This window comes from Arvicanthis niloticus, chromosome 24, assembly GCF_011762505.2.
Source record: "Arvicanthis niloticus isolate mArvNil1 chromosome 24, mArvNil1.pat.X, whole genome shotgun sequence".
Classification (NCBI taxonomy): Eukaryota; Metazoa; Chordata; class Mammalia; order Rodentia; family Muridae; genus Arvicanthis; species Arvicanthis niloticus.
Window position 1 is genome coordinate 30,693,975 of NC_133432.1, and position 12,578 is coordinate 30,706,552.

The window sequence follows — 12,578 nt, forward strand, 5'->3', positions numbered from 1 at the left end:
TATTCAGCGTTGAAAGGGAATGGACTCCTCGTACTTGTATTTGAAATCACGACGGTCAGTAAAACAAGCCAGCCACAGGGGACCACACTGCAAAGGATTCTTCTCATAGCAAGGACCCAGAACAGTCAGATCCACAGAATTAAAAAACTGGTGGGTGGGTTGTCTGGGGTTAGTAACAGTTGTACGGAATCTCCTTTTCAAGTGGTGTAATGTCCTGAAATTTGATGGTGGTATGGTCACACAATGCTAGGTATGGTGTGTGTGTGTGTGTGTGTGTGTGTGTGTGCGCGTATGTATATGTGTGTGGAGATTAGAGGACAGCTTTCTGGAGTTGGTTTTCTGCATACATTAAATGAAGTCTGCTCATCAGAGTTGTGATCTCACTGTGGACTTTGGTCTTCTCACCTATGTGGGGCAGGAAGGGTCCACCTCCCTGGTTACCATAAAGATGAGGAGAGACAACAAATAGCCAAGGGGTCTTCATTTTTATTTTTATTATATTATGAGAGGGAAAGTCCATATAACAGTCAAATGTTTAGAGCCACCCATTACATTGGGGGTGGGTGGTGACATTGTTAGTATGGCCACCAGGGTGGAGGTTACCTTGCATGAAGTCACTGTCAGAACTTGCAGTACTGGAACCAGTCAGATGGTCAACCAGTAAGGAATTTTGTTGCCATACTTGACAACCTGAGTTTGATCTCCCCCAATACACGCAGTGGAAGTAAAAACAACAACAACAACAACAACAACAACAACAACAACTCCTGCATGTTGTCCTCTGACCTCTACGTATCACCATGGGAGGTGCCCCCTTCCCCACAAATAAATGAATGAATATAATTTATACAAGAAAAAAATCTTAGCACCGTGTTCACAGCTGATCATAAACATAGGTAGCTTGCTGTCCGTATAAACAAATACGACTTTTTTTTTTTTTTTTTTTTTTTGAAACAGAGTTTCACTGGGTCACTCTGGTTGGCCTCAGTCTTCCTAGGTAAGATCAGGATAGAACTCACAGTGATCCACCTGCCTCTGCCTCCCGAGTGCTGGGATTAAAGATCTGCACACCATACCTGGCTGGAGAACAATTTTATAAGTGAGTTTCTTTTACCTGTTCCTCCATCCAACCTACAGGAACTATTAGACAAGTAATCCCTGAACAAAGCAAAATTAATGTCTTTTCCTGCCCACCTTTTGTAGACAGATGCAAAAAAAAAAAATATGGACTGGATAAACTAGTTTGGTCCTTGCTATTTTTTCTCCTTTAAAGAAAGTCTTGAACCTGGATCTGCAAGCACAGGCCTGTTGGGCCAACAACTACAGAGAGTAAGTGAGGAGGATGGCAAGTTCAAAGCCAATCTAGGTTTCAGAGTAAGTTCCAAGCCTGCATGACAAACTTAGTGAAACCTTGTATTAAAATAAAAAGGAAAAAGTAGCTAAGGGCTGGGCAGTGGTGGCACACACCTTTGATCCCAGCACTTGGGAGGCAGAGGCAGGCAGATTTCTGAGTTTGAGGCCAGCCTGGTCTACAGAGTGAGTTCCAGGACAGCCAGGGCTACACAGAGAAACCCTGTCTTGAACCCCCCCCCAAAGTAGCTAAGGGTACTCAGTGGAACATCTGCCCAGAATCCCCCAGTGAGGGGCTGGGGGCGTGGCTCAGTGGTAGAGCCCCTGCCTAGAATCCTCCAGTGAGGGGCTGGGGTGTGACTCAGTGGTAGAGCCCCTACCTAGAATCCCCCAGTGAGGGGCTGGGGTGTGACTCAGTGGTGGAGCCCCTACCTAGAATCCCCCAGTGAAGGGCTGGGGTGTGACTCAGTGGTGGAGCCCCTGCCCAGAATCCCCCAGTGAGGGGCTGGGGTGTGGCTCAGTGGTAGAGCCCCTGCCCAGAATCCCCCAGTGAGGGGCTGGGGTGTGGCTCAGTGGTAGAGCCCCTGCCCAGAATCCCCCAGTGAGGGGCTGGGGTGTGGTTCAATGGTAGAGCCCCTGCCCAGAATCCCCCAGTGAGGGGCTGGGGTGTGGTTCAGTGGTAGAGCCCCTGCCCAGAATCCCCCAGTGAGGGGCTGGGGTGTGGCTCAGTGGTAGAGTCCCTGCCTAGAATCCCCCAGTGAGGGGCTGGGGTGTGGCTCAGTGGTAGAGCACCTGCCTAGAATCCCCCAGTGAGGGGCTGGAGTGTAGCTCAGTGGTAGAGCCCTGCCTAGAATCCCCCAGTGAGGGGCTGGGGTGTGGCTCAGTGGTAGAGCACCTGCCTAGAATCCCCCAGTGAGGGGCTGGGGTGTGGCTCAGTGGTAGAGCCCCTGCCTAGAATCTCCCAGTGAAGGGTTCAGCAAACATGTTTGTCTAGCACTGTGATTCTCAACCTGTGAGTTGCGACCCCTTTGGGGATAGGATGACCTTTTCACAGGGGTCCCCTAAGAGCATTGGAAAACACAGATATTTACCTTACAATTCATAACAGCAGCAAAATTACAGTTATGAAGTAGCAACAAAAGTAATTTTATGGCTGGGGAGGTCACCACAGCCTGAGGAACTGTATTAAAGGGTCGCGGCATTAGGAAGGCTGAGAACCGCTGGCTTAGCACATGCAAGGTCTTGGCTTCTGTCTTCAGCACAAGAAAATAAATACATAGGTAAGGAAGAGGGGGGGCTCGGAGCTGGGTTCAGAGCGCCCAGTCTCTCCTGGCTGCGCTGCTCTGCTGACTTTGCCATGAAGCACATAAGCTCTCCCTCATCTGTGGGTATTTAGGCCACTTCCAATCTGCTGCTGCCACAGAGTGCCTCAGCAAACAACCTTGCACAGAGCCATATATCACTTTTCACTCGTGACAAGCATCTAGAGGACACATTCCTAGAAGAACATGCCAGGCACAAGGGTGTGTGGCCTTCGGAATTGGACGTTCTCATGAGAGTTCCCGGAGCATCTGCTTCCCTGTCCTATGGCCTCAGAGGAGCTCTGAAACCTGCTACCCTTTGCCCACTTGGGGGTGAAAGGTCATGTCTTGCTTTCCCTGGCTTTTGTGTGGTGACATCTCATTTGCCAAGAGACCCTTCTCCTTGTCCTTTTTCTGTTAGTTATCTCTGCCCACTTTTAGTGTCTTTGTCAATTTTTTTTCTCATTGGGTTGTAAGAGTTCTTTATATATGGGGAAACTGGCCCTCGTGGTTTTTTGGGGGCTTTGGGCTCTTCTGAGGGTTGTGGATGCCAGTGTGAAGTTCTGGGTATTGGAGGGGTGGACACCTTTTTCTCTAGGCATTTTATTTTTGTAGGGTGTGGAAATAATCTTTCACACTCCTTAGTTTTCTGCAGAAATAAGATCTCACTGCATCAGTGGATAGAAAGTCATCTCTCCTCACCGGCTGGGCCTCTGGTCAGCCTGCAGAAACCATGTGGGCAGCTCTGAGCCTGGGATCCCACATGTGCTCTATGGGAGAGAGCCCACCCCTCTCAGTCTGCTCTAGGCCCTTTCACCCTCATCTCAGGAAAGACAGCTGTCATGGCTGCATCTGGCCCTGTCTGTAGGCAACCTTGTCAAGGAGGCCTGTGTATGGTGTGTGTGTATGGTGTGTGTGTGTGTGTGTGTGTGTTTGTGAGTAGATGTGTGTGCAGTAACCTGTTTGGGAGCAGATAATAATAGTAATAATAATAATAGTAAATGCCAGGGCAAGCTGGGCCTACTGACACACACCTATAGTTCTGGCACTCAGGGGTCTGAGGCGGGACACTAGAGTCTCAGGCTAGCCTGGGCTATAGAGTAAGAAGTCAGGAGGAGGAGGAAGAGGGGAGGCAGATGAAGAAGATGAAAAGTAAAAGAGAAAAAGTAAAAGAGAGGAGTGTTTTTTCTTTGTTGGGACCCTGTCTGGTAGACCACAGGACAGACATCTTTGGCTTTCTGGAATGACGTTTGCAGCCCCACATCACTACATAACCTCAAGTACCCCGCTGGCACCCTCTGGACCCAGGTTTGAGCGACCCTGGAGTAGGGTGGGGTGCCTTGGTGGCTGGCTTCACAGGCCCTCCTCTATAACTTCTCAGTAGGGTTCCGGGCTGGGGGCAGACATGTGTGCCCGCTTCCTGACAGAACCGATGTTCTTCATGAGGGTAGGCTAAGGGGTGAATTACAGAGTGTGCCCATTAGGCATGACGGTGTTCTGCAAATGTGTGGGTACAACATACATAATGTCCACATTGTGGCATTCTCTGGGGTACACATGCCTTCCCAGTTTGAGGAGTGCCTAGCCTTTTTTTTTAAAGAAGCATCGTCTTGGCTGGGAATGAGGGTCTCGTTTTTTCAACATTGTGAAGAGCTGTGTGTGTGTGTGGGTGAGAGTGGACATGCAGGGTGGGATTAGGGCAGCATTTCTCAGCAGGGATGGCTCCTGGAGAAGTCATATTTCAGAATGCTGGAGGCTGGGGGATGGGGGGAGACAGGCTGTGGAACAGGTCTGTAATACTGACAGCTAGGCTCTGAAGGGCCCAGCAAAAGCAGCCCTAAAACCTGGCTTCAGGCCTTCAGACCCAGCCGTGTTCTCTTGAGGTCTGAGTGCCCTGAGCAAAGGTAGACCCACAGCTCTGTCCTTGACCACCATGTTCTGTGTCCAAGAATCCAAAACCTCCTCTACCCTCATCCTTACTGAAATCTCACTCCCGCTGTTCCAAAGGAAAACAGGGAGAAGCCTAGGGTCCGGCCAAGTGTGGGTCGCCTGCCGGTGCCGCAGGCTGGATGGAGTTTATAGCCTGCTGAGGAGTCGCAGGACAGGCCACAGGACCCGAGCTCGGGGTCGCCCATCCTGGTCCTCTGGCTGCGCTGCTCCGAGCTTCAGGCTATTCCCATGTGGGTCCCTGGTGGTCTGGCAACCCAAGGGATGAGTCCCCGCCCCCAGCAACCCGTCGCCCTTTACAATGTATACTTGGCTGCACTCAGCGGCTCCAGCCCCCTCGCCCTGCCTTCGTTGGCACTGCCTTCGGAAGCCCTGCTCTTGAGGGTGCTCCAGCTAGGAGGGGGCGTCCAAAAAGGGTTGCACCCACTCTACCCAAAGGGGGTCCTTCAGCTCCGCTAGCGCACGGAGGCTTGGAAGCTGCGCTCAAGGCCTTAGCCCGGCGAGGGCGCTCTTGAACCTGGTTTTGATTTTCAACCCCGTGCCAAAGCTACCGGCTGGGGAAGGGGCGCGGTGGGAAATGGGATACCGGCGGGCTCCGTCAGTGTTCCCGGAACCATGAGGGGGGTGGGGCGGACTACCCGGGGCTCAGAGCCCCGGAGGGGCGACTTGGATCCCAGGAGAACACACATACCACCATTGCCCTCCCCCCCCCCACACACACACAGAGGCTACTGAGAGGGGAATCCACTACTCGGAACCTTCCGGGAATGGGAAGGTGCCAGGCTGATCTCACGCCTCCAGGTCTCTCAGCCAAAGGGGGTGGTGACATGCAATGCAGAGAGGAGGGACTGTGAAGGGGGTCGGTAACCTTAGGAGAGAGCAAGACCGTGGTGGGAAGAAAGAATGTTGCATCTCGCAGGGCCTAACAACCTTGTACCATCTCCTGTTCCCCCCTCCCCGCCGCCCGCCCCGTGAAACAATCGTCCCTGCGGGTGGTGCTGTGACACGCGCGCTTACATAGGGTCTGACTTCGGGGTCAACTTCTACATGGCTTCGTGCGGGTGCGTGTGTGTGCACAGCCGTGACTGTACGCGCGTGCACATCTCCGCCTCTCGTACCCACCTCCCATCGCCCGAAGGGTCCCAACCCCATGACACTCGGAGACTTGGGCTCCACGGCTCTCAGCTCAGTGGCCTGGGACGCGGGCAGGGGACGCAGGCCAGGCCAGGCAAAGGAGACGAGGCTGTGTTGCGGCGTCCTGAGATGTACCCCCGGCTCCAGCCAACTTCCCATCGGGGAGCATTGATGCCCTCCCCGGGCAACCGATGGACGTGCAGCGGCCCCCGCCCCTGATCCGGTCCCCTCCCCGCGCGGCTCCCACGTCCGACCTGCCTCGCGCTCACAAAATGAACCACCGCCTCGCGTCGCCGCGGCCGCTGCCGCCGCGCCCGCTCCCGAGCTCCAGAGCCGGAGCCGCCCGGCCCCTTCGGCGTCGCCGGCGCCGCGGCCGCCCCGCCTGCCCGGCCGGTCCCGGGCTGCTCCGATCGCGCGGTCCCCGGCTCTTGACGCAGTGAGCGCCGCAGCCCGGCTCCCGCAGGCTTCTCTCCTCTCCGGGCGAGAGGCCGATCCTCAAGCCCGGCGGGCTCCGGGAGGGGCGGGCAACGCGGAAGGGGGAGGAGGTCTGTCTGGAGCCAGCAAGAACCCCGAGGAGGAAGAGGAGGAGGAAGCAGGGGCAGCCGCCGCCGCCGCCGCCACCACCACCACCGCCACCGCGGCGCTTCGGGGACTTGGGCGCGCGCGCTCTGCTAGCCGGCGACCGAGCCTTCAGCCCTGGGGTCCACAACCCGGTTCAGGTAGGAAGGGGTGTGCAGCGGGTGGGGGTCCCCTCTGCCGCAGACGTGGGGTCCACAGGTCCCCGCCCCTGGAGGGGGAGGGGCGGGAAGGATGCGCTCTCTCCGGCTTCCCGGGTGGCGCGGGAGTCCCCAACGGCTCCCGCAGCCGTGGTTGCCCCTATCACCTCAGTCCCCTCGCCTTGTCCTGGCCGTCCGCACCTGGGCCGAGTCCCCTCCTCACCCGTGGGGTTTCGAATGCGGCGCGTTTAGTCTGAGGCTCCAGGGCGCCCCCCACTCACCGGCATTCTCAAGACGGGTGCACCCGAAGTTCTCGATCGCCGAGCTGTGGCCGGACAAACTTCCCTCCCCGACTCCGCAGATTGGAGAGCCCGGGCTTGGGTCCCCTGCCCCCACTTCAGATTAGGAAGCACCACTGGGGACCCAAAACTTTGCTGCCTAGGTGGTGGCGGAGAGTCTCTTTGCTGTAGGGTGCATGGGACGGCCATAGTGCCCCAAGTTGGCCCAGAAGCTGCCCCTAGTTTGACTACCTCCACTCGTAGTCCAAGGAGGAAAAAAAGTGGGTGGTGGGACCTTGCCTTCGTTCTACACACTGGTCTCCAGGCAGGCGCTGGAGCCGTGGGAAGGGTAACGGAAGACCCGTTCCCTCACTCCAGCCGGGTGCCGGGGCTCTGTCCAGCTCCCTGGAAGGAACTGGCTCCTAGTTATTAATAGGCGCCTGTGACAAGAGCCTGTAGGGATTGGAAAAGCCACTGAGCTGGGTTTGGCTGCGAGGTGCTTCCAGACTTCAGCCAGAGGCTGACCCATCCTCAGTTTTCATGGGTCCCATCCCGTCGCCTGCCCACTCCTCTTCTCTCTCCCCTCAGACTTTGAGGTGTCACCTCCTACTCCCCTAACTTTTTCTCTTTCCAGACAGTCCGCTCTGGACTGTGACCACCCGGGGTCATGAGTCCAGGCCGATGCGTCAATATCCAAACATTCTTTCTGACCCCGGCCACTCACACACATAAACATTGGGCGATGGGAGTGAAGTCCCCCGGGCCACCCTGCCAGTTATGAGCGGGGATCACCCCCAACCAGTTTCGAGTCCTTGCGACCCATCGCCCACGCATGACACATTCACCAGCAGCTGCCTAGGGGCTGTGGAGAAGCAGACAAGCTCTCTGTGAAGAGCTTGTGAAGATCCTGGAAGGGTTTGCGGGTGAAGTGCTCTGTTCCCTGTGAGGGAAGGAGCCAGTGTCTTCTTGCCCCACCCCCCAGTGTCTCCTTCCTACACCCCGAGGTTTTTGGAGGATTCCGTGCCCTCTCTCCACCTCACCAAGGCTCGGGTCGGAGGCTGAGTGGGCGCTAGTATTTGGGAACAGGGGGAGTTAGGCACTTCTTCCTGTTTGGGATGGGAGGTTGCAGAACCCAGTCTCCAAACAGCTCGGAGAATCTTTGTCCCAAGGGTGCTGGGGCCCCGCCCCCTTCGGGTTCATTGCTTCCGAGCCCGCTTCAGCAACCTCAGAGCTTGGAGAACCGAGGTGGCGCATTTTTTCCGCTGCTCTGGGTCTAGGGAGAGGCAGGGGGCGTGGAGCACAGCGATGGGTCCCTGACAGATGTCCTCGCGTGGCGGCGCCGGCGTCTCTGTGATAGAATTAATGGCTTACAAGCAAACGGCTGATCTGTCCGGTCCCGGGGGAGGGGCGGTCCCAAGGGACTCCCGGATCTTGGTTACAACCAGCTGAGCAGCTGGGAGATTGGGGGATGTGACCTGGAGGATCTAAATGACCCTTCACTGGCCAACCCCAATTTTCAGTCTTGCCGCCCCCACAGCTGGATGCTCCAACATTGGATGTCCTGGGGCCGGAAGAACAACTACCGGTGTTTTCCCTCTTTCAAGCTGACCTCCTGGGACTTTCCTCCCCTTCCTGCAGACGGCTGACCCTGGGAAGCCACAAACTTGCCTTGAGGGTGGGGCTGTACTGGTCAAGGGCGCTCTGGGGACCCGGACCTCTGCTTATTCTTTGTGGAAAGGGTCAGTAGGAGTGAAGTCCAGACGAGTGAACCTAGGGGCATGTATTATCTATCACAATGCTTAGTACACAAGCCACAGTAATCCCAATTCTCAGATTATTACCAGGTCTGTAGCAGTATTTTTGGCCATACCAGGCCAAGGGGAACACTAGAGATACGGGGAGTCAGACCTCTGTCTTGGAGTTTGCTTTCAGAGACTGGTGGTAGAGGTGTCCGTTCCCCCACAGAACTAACCAGCCCCAGAATACCACCCTAGAGCAACCAGGAGACCCCAGGTACCATCTTGTTCCTGGAGACCAACTGCCGGGGACCCCTTTTTGATCTAGCTCGGAGGGAAGGGTGTCTTAGATCTCCCACCCCAGGTCCATGGACCATGGCCTAGAATATTCAGGCTAGCAGTATTTATCTATATAATATCCTGGCCCTGAACCCTGGCCATGTCAGGAGACCAGGTTGGGGGAGCTACATACATCCCAGATGCCCCAAGGACCTTGCTGATGGGTCTGACCTGACCCTACCTGGTTACAGATTTCCAAGACACAGTCTTTGCCCATACTGGCTGTCCCGTCCTGGGAACCCCACTCAGTAAGCATTAGGACTGCACGAAGACCTCAGTTTCCAAGTTCAGCCAGTGCTTGAAGGCCTGGCAGGGGGAAGGTAACTAAGAGCCCACCACCCCCTTTCAGATCCTGTAAGTGCCCAGGCCAGGAGGGAGCCCAGCCCTGCCACCCACCCCCCAGAGCAGGGCCAGTCCATACATAGGACTGCTTGGTGCTATGGGCGGTCATTCACTTTCCTTCTTCGGTCCCCACACGCTATAGGATTTATCTTGATTTGCTCTGCCTCTGAATTGAGTCAACTCTTTTGTATGCTCGGTGAATTGCCCAGCTGCTGGCGAAGAGCGGAGGAGCGGGGAGAGAGCGTGCCGGGGGTACTGAGGCCGAGAATCAGGAGCGGGCGGGGGACAGGAAATGGGGAGGGGGCGACGCGTGGGGACGAGATGGGCCGTGTGGGGAGATTGGATCTGCCAGAGAGACACCGGTGGGGCTGCGAACAGAATTTATCCAGGACGCTGTCAGAGTCGTACTGTCTGTCCAGAGTAAGGAGTCCATAGTGCTCCGAGGCTTGGCTTTTCTTGGGCCCTGTGGCCTGAGGCAAGCCTCTCCTGACTCGGTTTCTCTCCTGGGGCTTCCTCACAGACAGCCGCACATCAGGAATGGTAGGCTAAGCTGGAGAGGTGCTGGAGAACCAGCCCTTCAAGTCCTCGCCGAGGTTGGGGTGAGTGAGTGAGTGAAGGATGGGGTCAGAGCCAGGAGTGTCGTCAGGAGTGTCGGTCTGCGCCCCTAGGTCCCAGCTGTCCGGGACTTGGGCCAGATCCATGGGAAGACCTGGGTCCTGAAGAGATCTTGGTGTGTTGGTGGTGAGGGGGTCGTGCGAGGCCCCTGCTGAGGCAGCAGATACCCCCTTCCCTTTTACTTAGACGTCCAGAAAGGACTGTCAGGATACCCTCTCGAGCTTCCTCCTGGATCTCCAGCTCTGGCAAGCAGGATCCAGAGGGGACCGGGAGGCGGGGAGGAGGGAGGGCGCGCGGCTCTCGCAGCCGGACTGAGCGGCGGAGGAGCGGGTGGAGGGAGCCGGCTGGTGGCGAGGGCGGGCGGGGGAGGGGAAGGAGGGCGGGCGGCGGGAACCAGCCCCCCCAACCCCCCCCCCCCCGGCCGCGCGGCGAGGGGCGGGGCTCCCGCGCAGATCGATGGGCGAAGCTGGGGAGGAATTTCAATCCGAGAGCGAACTTAGAGCTTGAAGGACGGCAGCGGCGGCGGTGGTGGCGGTGGCAGTGGCGGTGGTGGTGGCGGGTGCAGCCCCGGAACGCCGGCCGAGCCGGGCCGGGCAGGTAAGCGTGAAGCTCGGGATTTTCGCGTCGCAGCGTGGCCCGAAGCCGAGCTTGGGCGCGCGAGACCCCAGCCACTCCGTGGAGGACTGGCTGGCGACATTGCGCTTCTCTCACCCCAGCGCGCAGCGTGAGCCCCTGTCCCTCCCAGATGCGCCCCAGGCCCCGCGCACAAACCGGGAGCGGTACCGATGCCGGTAAAGTTGTAGCAACTTGGCGGTAGAGGAATCCGAGCCGGTTCAGTCCCACAGAGCCAGTGACTAGGGGCCCTGATGTCGCCTTAGAGTCACTGCCGCGCCTTCAGCCTCGAGTGGAGCAGCCCCCCTCCCCAACACTTTGCTTTCTGCGTGCACCCAGTACTGCTCCCCAGTGCCAACGACCCTCCAACAGCCGCTGCCCTGCGTGGAAACCTTCATGCGGTCTACGCACCTCCTCACCCGAGTCCCTGACCCTACCCTGTCTGTCATCCTCCCCATGGTTGGAGCGGCTACTGGCAGGGCACCTGCAACTGTTCAGCCACACATCAGAGAGGCCAGCGTCTGCATCTGAAAGCAGTGGATCAAAACCCTAGCATAGGAGCTGAGGACTTTGCCAGGAACTTGGTGGCTCCTTCCTATAAACTTGGAGCTTTCCTCATGGCCATCCGTCTAGGGGCTGGGGTTAGGAGTCTGTGAAACCCATCTCCCACTACTCCTAACCTGCTTCATCCTTAAGCTAGTGCCAGAGGGTGTCCCGGGCTATGTTTACAGCCACTCTCATACTCCATCCTCCCTAGGACCAGACGACATCTGAGACCAAAAGTATGCCCACCCCATCTCCACTCCGTAGAGGCTGTGCGACCTTGAGGCATGTGACATCTTTGAGACTCAGTTTTCCTAGCTGTAAAATGGGGACAGAATGATACTTTTAGAGAAGTTAAGGGTTACCAAAGATGGATCTGGAGTTGCTTCTCCAGCCTGGGGCAAAGGAAACCAAAGGGTGTAGTTCCTAGATAGAGCTGTTGGCTGTACAACTGACCCTTATCCCGTTGTGAGGGCTATTGACAGAACCATTCCCAGGACAGCCTGGGATCTTTGGGGACAGGGATTCTGGGAGGTGTCAGAACTGAGAGCAGATCTAAAGAGCATGACTGCTTCTCTCTCAGAGCCCTCACCCAGCCCCAAGAGGCAGTGATCAAATGGGGGTTATGTCACTGAAAAGCCACAAATAACCTCATCCCTCTGCCTCCGCTGGCCTCCTCAGCTGTCATCTTGCAACGGAAGAAGTATCAAAGAGACAGGTTCTTAAGTCCCATCCCATCTATGCGCCCTGGTCACCAAAGGTTGAGGGATAAAGTCCCGATGGCAGAGGGGAATACCTCTGGATTCAGGGGGCTGGACTCTGACCTGTATCTTTCACCTTCCTGGACCCTTCAGACAGGTTGAAGAAGGTCTGAAGGCCCCGCTCCCCCCCATCCCCTGCTGTGCCCAGCAGAAAACCCTCAGGGTCTCCAGGTGAGAAAGGTCTGTAGCTACTTTCTTTTCTCTGTTCCCCCCAGGCCTTCTGGGTGAGCATCACTCAGCATGATACAGCAGACTCTGAGGAAAGCTGGGATGGGCACCTTAGGCAGGGCTCCCACCCTGAAAAAGAAGGGAGAGAGAGAGCAGGGAGCAGGACTCTGACCAGGGGAGAGACTGTGAACAGGCCCGTCCTACCAGACACCCCCCCCCCCTTTGAAAAGCACGGATTTCCACAAAGTGTCCTGGCTTTGGGGTTCCCCATATCAGGGCGAGAAGTCTGCTAGCTGTTTCTCCCTTGATGCCCCCCCCCCCATAACAGGTGGTTGAGGCCCCCTGGAAAGTCCCAAGCCAGGGCTTGGAGCAGCTCTGAGTTCAACCCTGGCATTTGGATCATGAAACCTATTATTCCGTTGACTCAGACTGCGGTTAGTAGGACCAAAATTCTGACAGAGTTGGACCAGAGAACACAATAGGATAGCCCCTCACCCCCTTGTGTGTGTGTGTGTGTGCCCCTTGTCTACCTTCAGTATCTAGACACAATCTTTAGATTCTAGGGAAATTTCCTCAACACTCAGGAAGTCTTTCTCAGATCCTGCCACGGCACCATCCTCCCCTGCCCCAGGAACCCAGTTCCCACTTGTAGGAGACCCTATTCTGAGTGGCTAGGGGAGCAGAAGGGCCTGGCCCCATGGGTTCATATTTCTCAGTTGAAAGAGGCTAAGCTTTG

At 56.6% G+C, this 12,578-nt stretch overlaps 1 protein-coding gene across 2 annotated transcripts in view; it reads left to right on the plus strand.

The window, feature by feature from the left end:
- The first annotated feature begins 3,774 nt into the window (after positions 1-3,774).
- Elfn1 (extracellular leucine rich repeat and fibronectin type III domain containing 1) overlaps positions 3,775-12,578 on the plus strand; it is a 66,653-nt gene continuing 57,849 nt past the window's right edge. The window contains exon 1 of one of the 2 annotated variants that reach the window (XM_076923495.1): positions 3,775-6,451. The gene's annotated coding sequence lies outside the window, so the exon portion shown is untranslated. Of the gene's footprint in view, positions 6,452-10,255; positions 10,356-12,578 lie in introns of those variants that run through there. The other variant, XM_076923496.1, reaches the window with a different exon arrangement.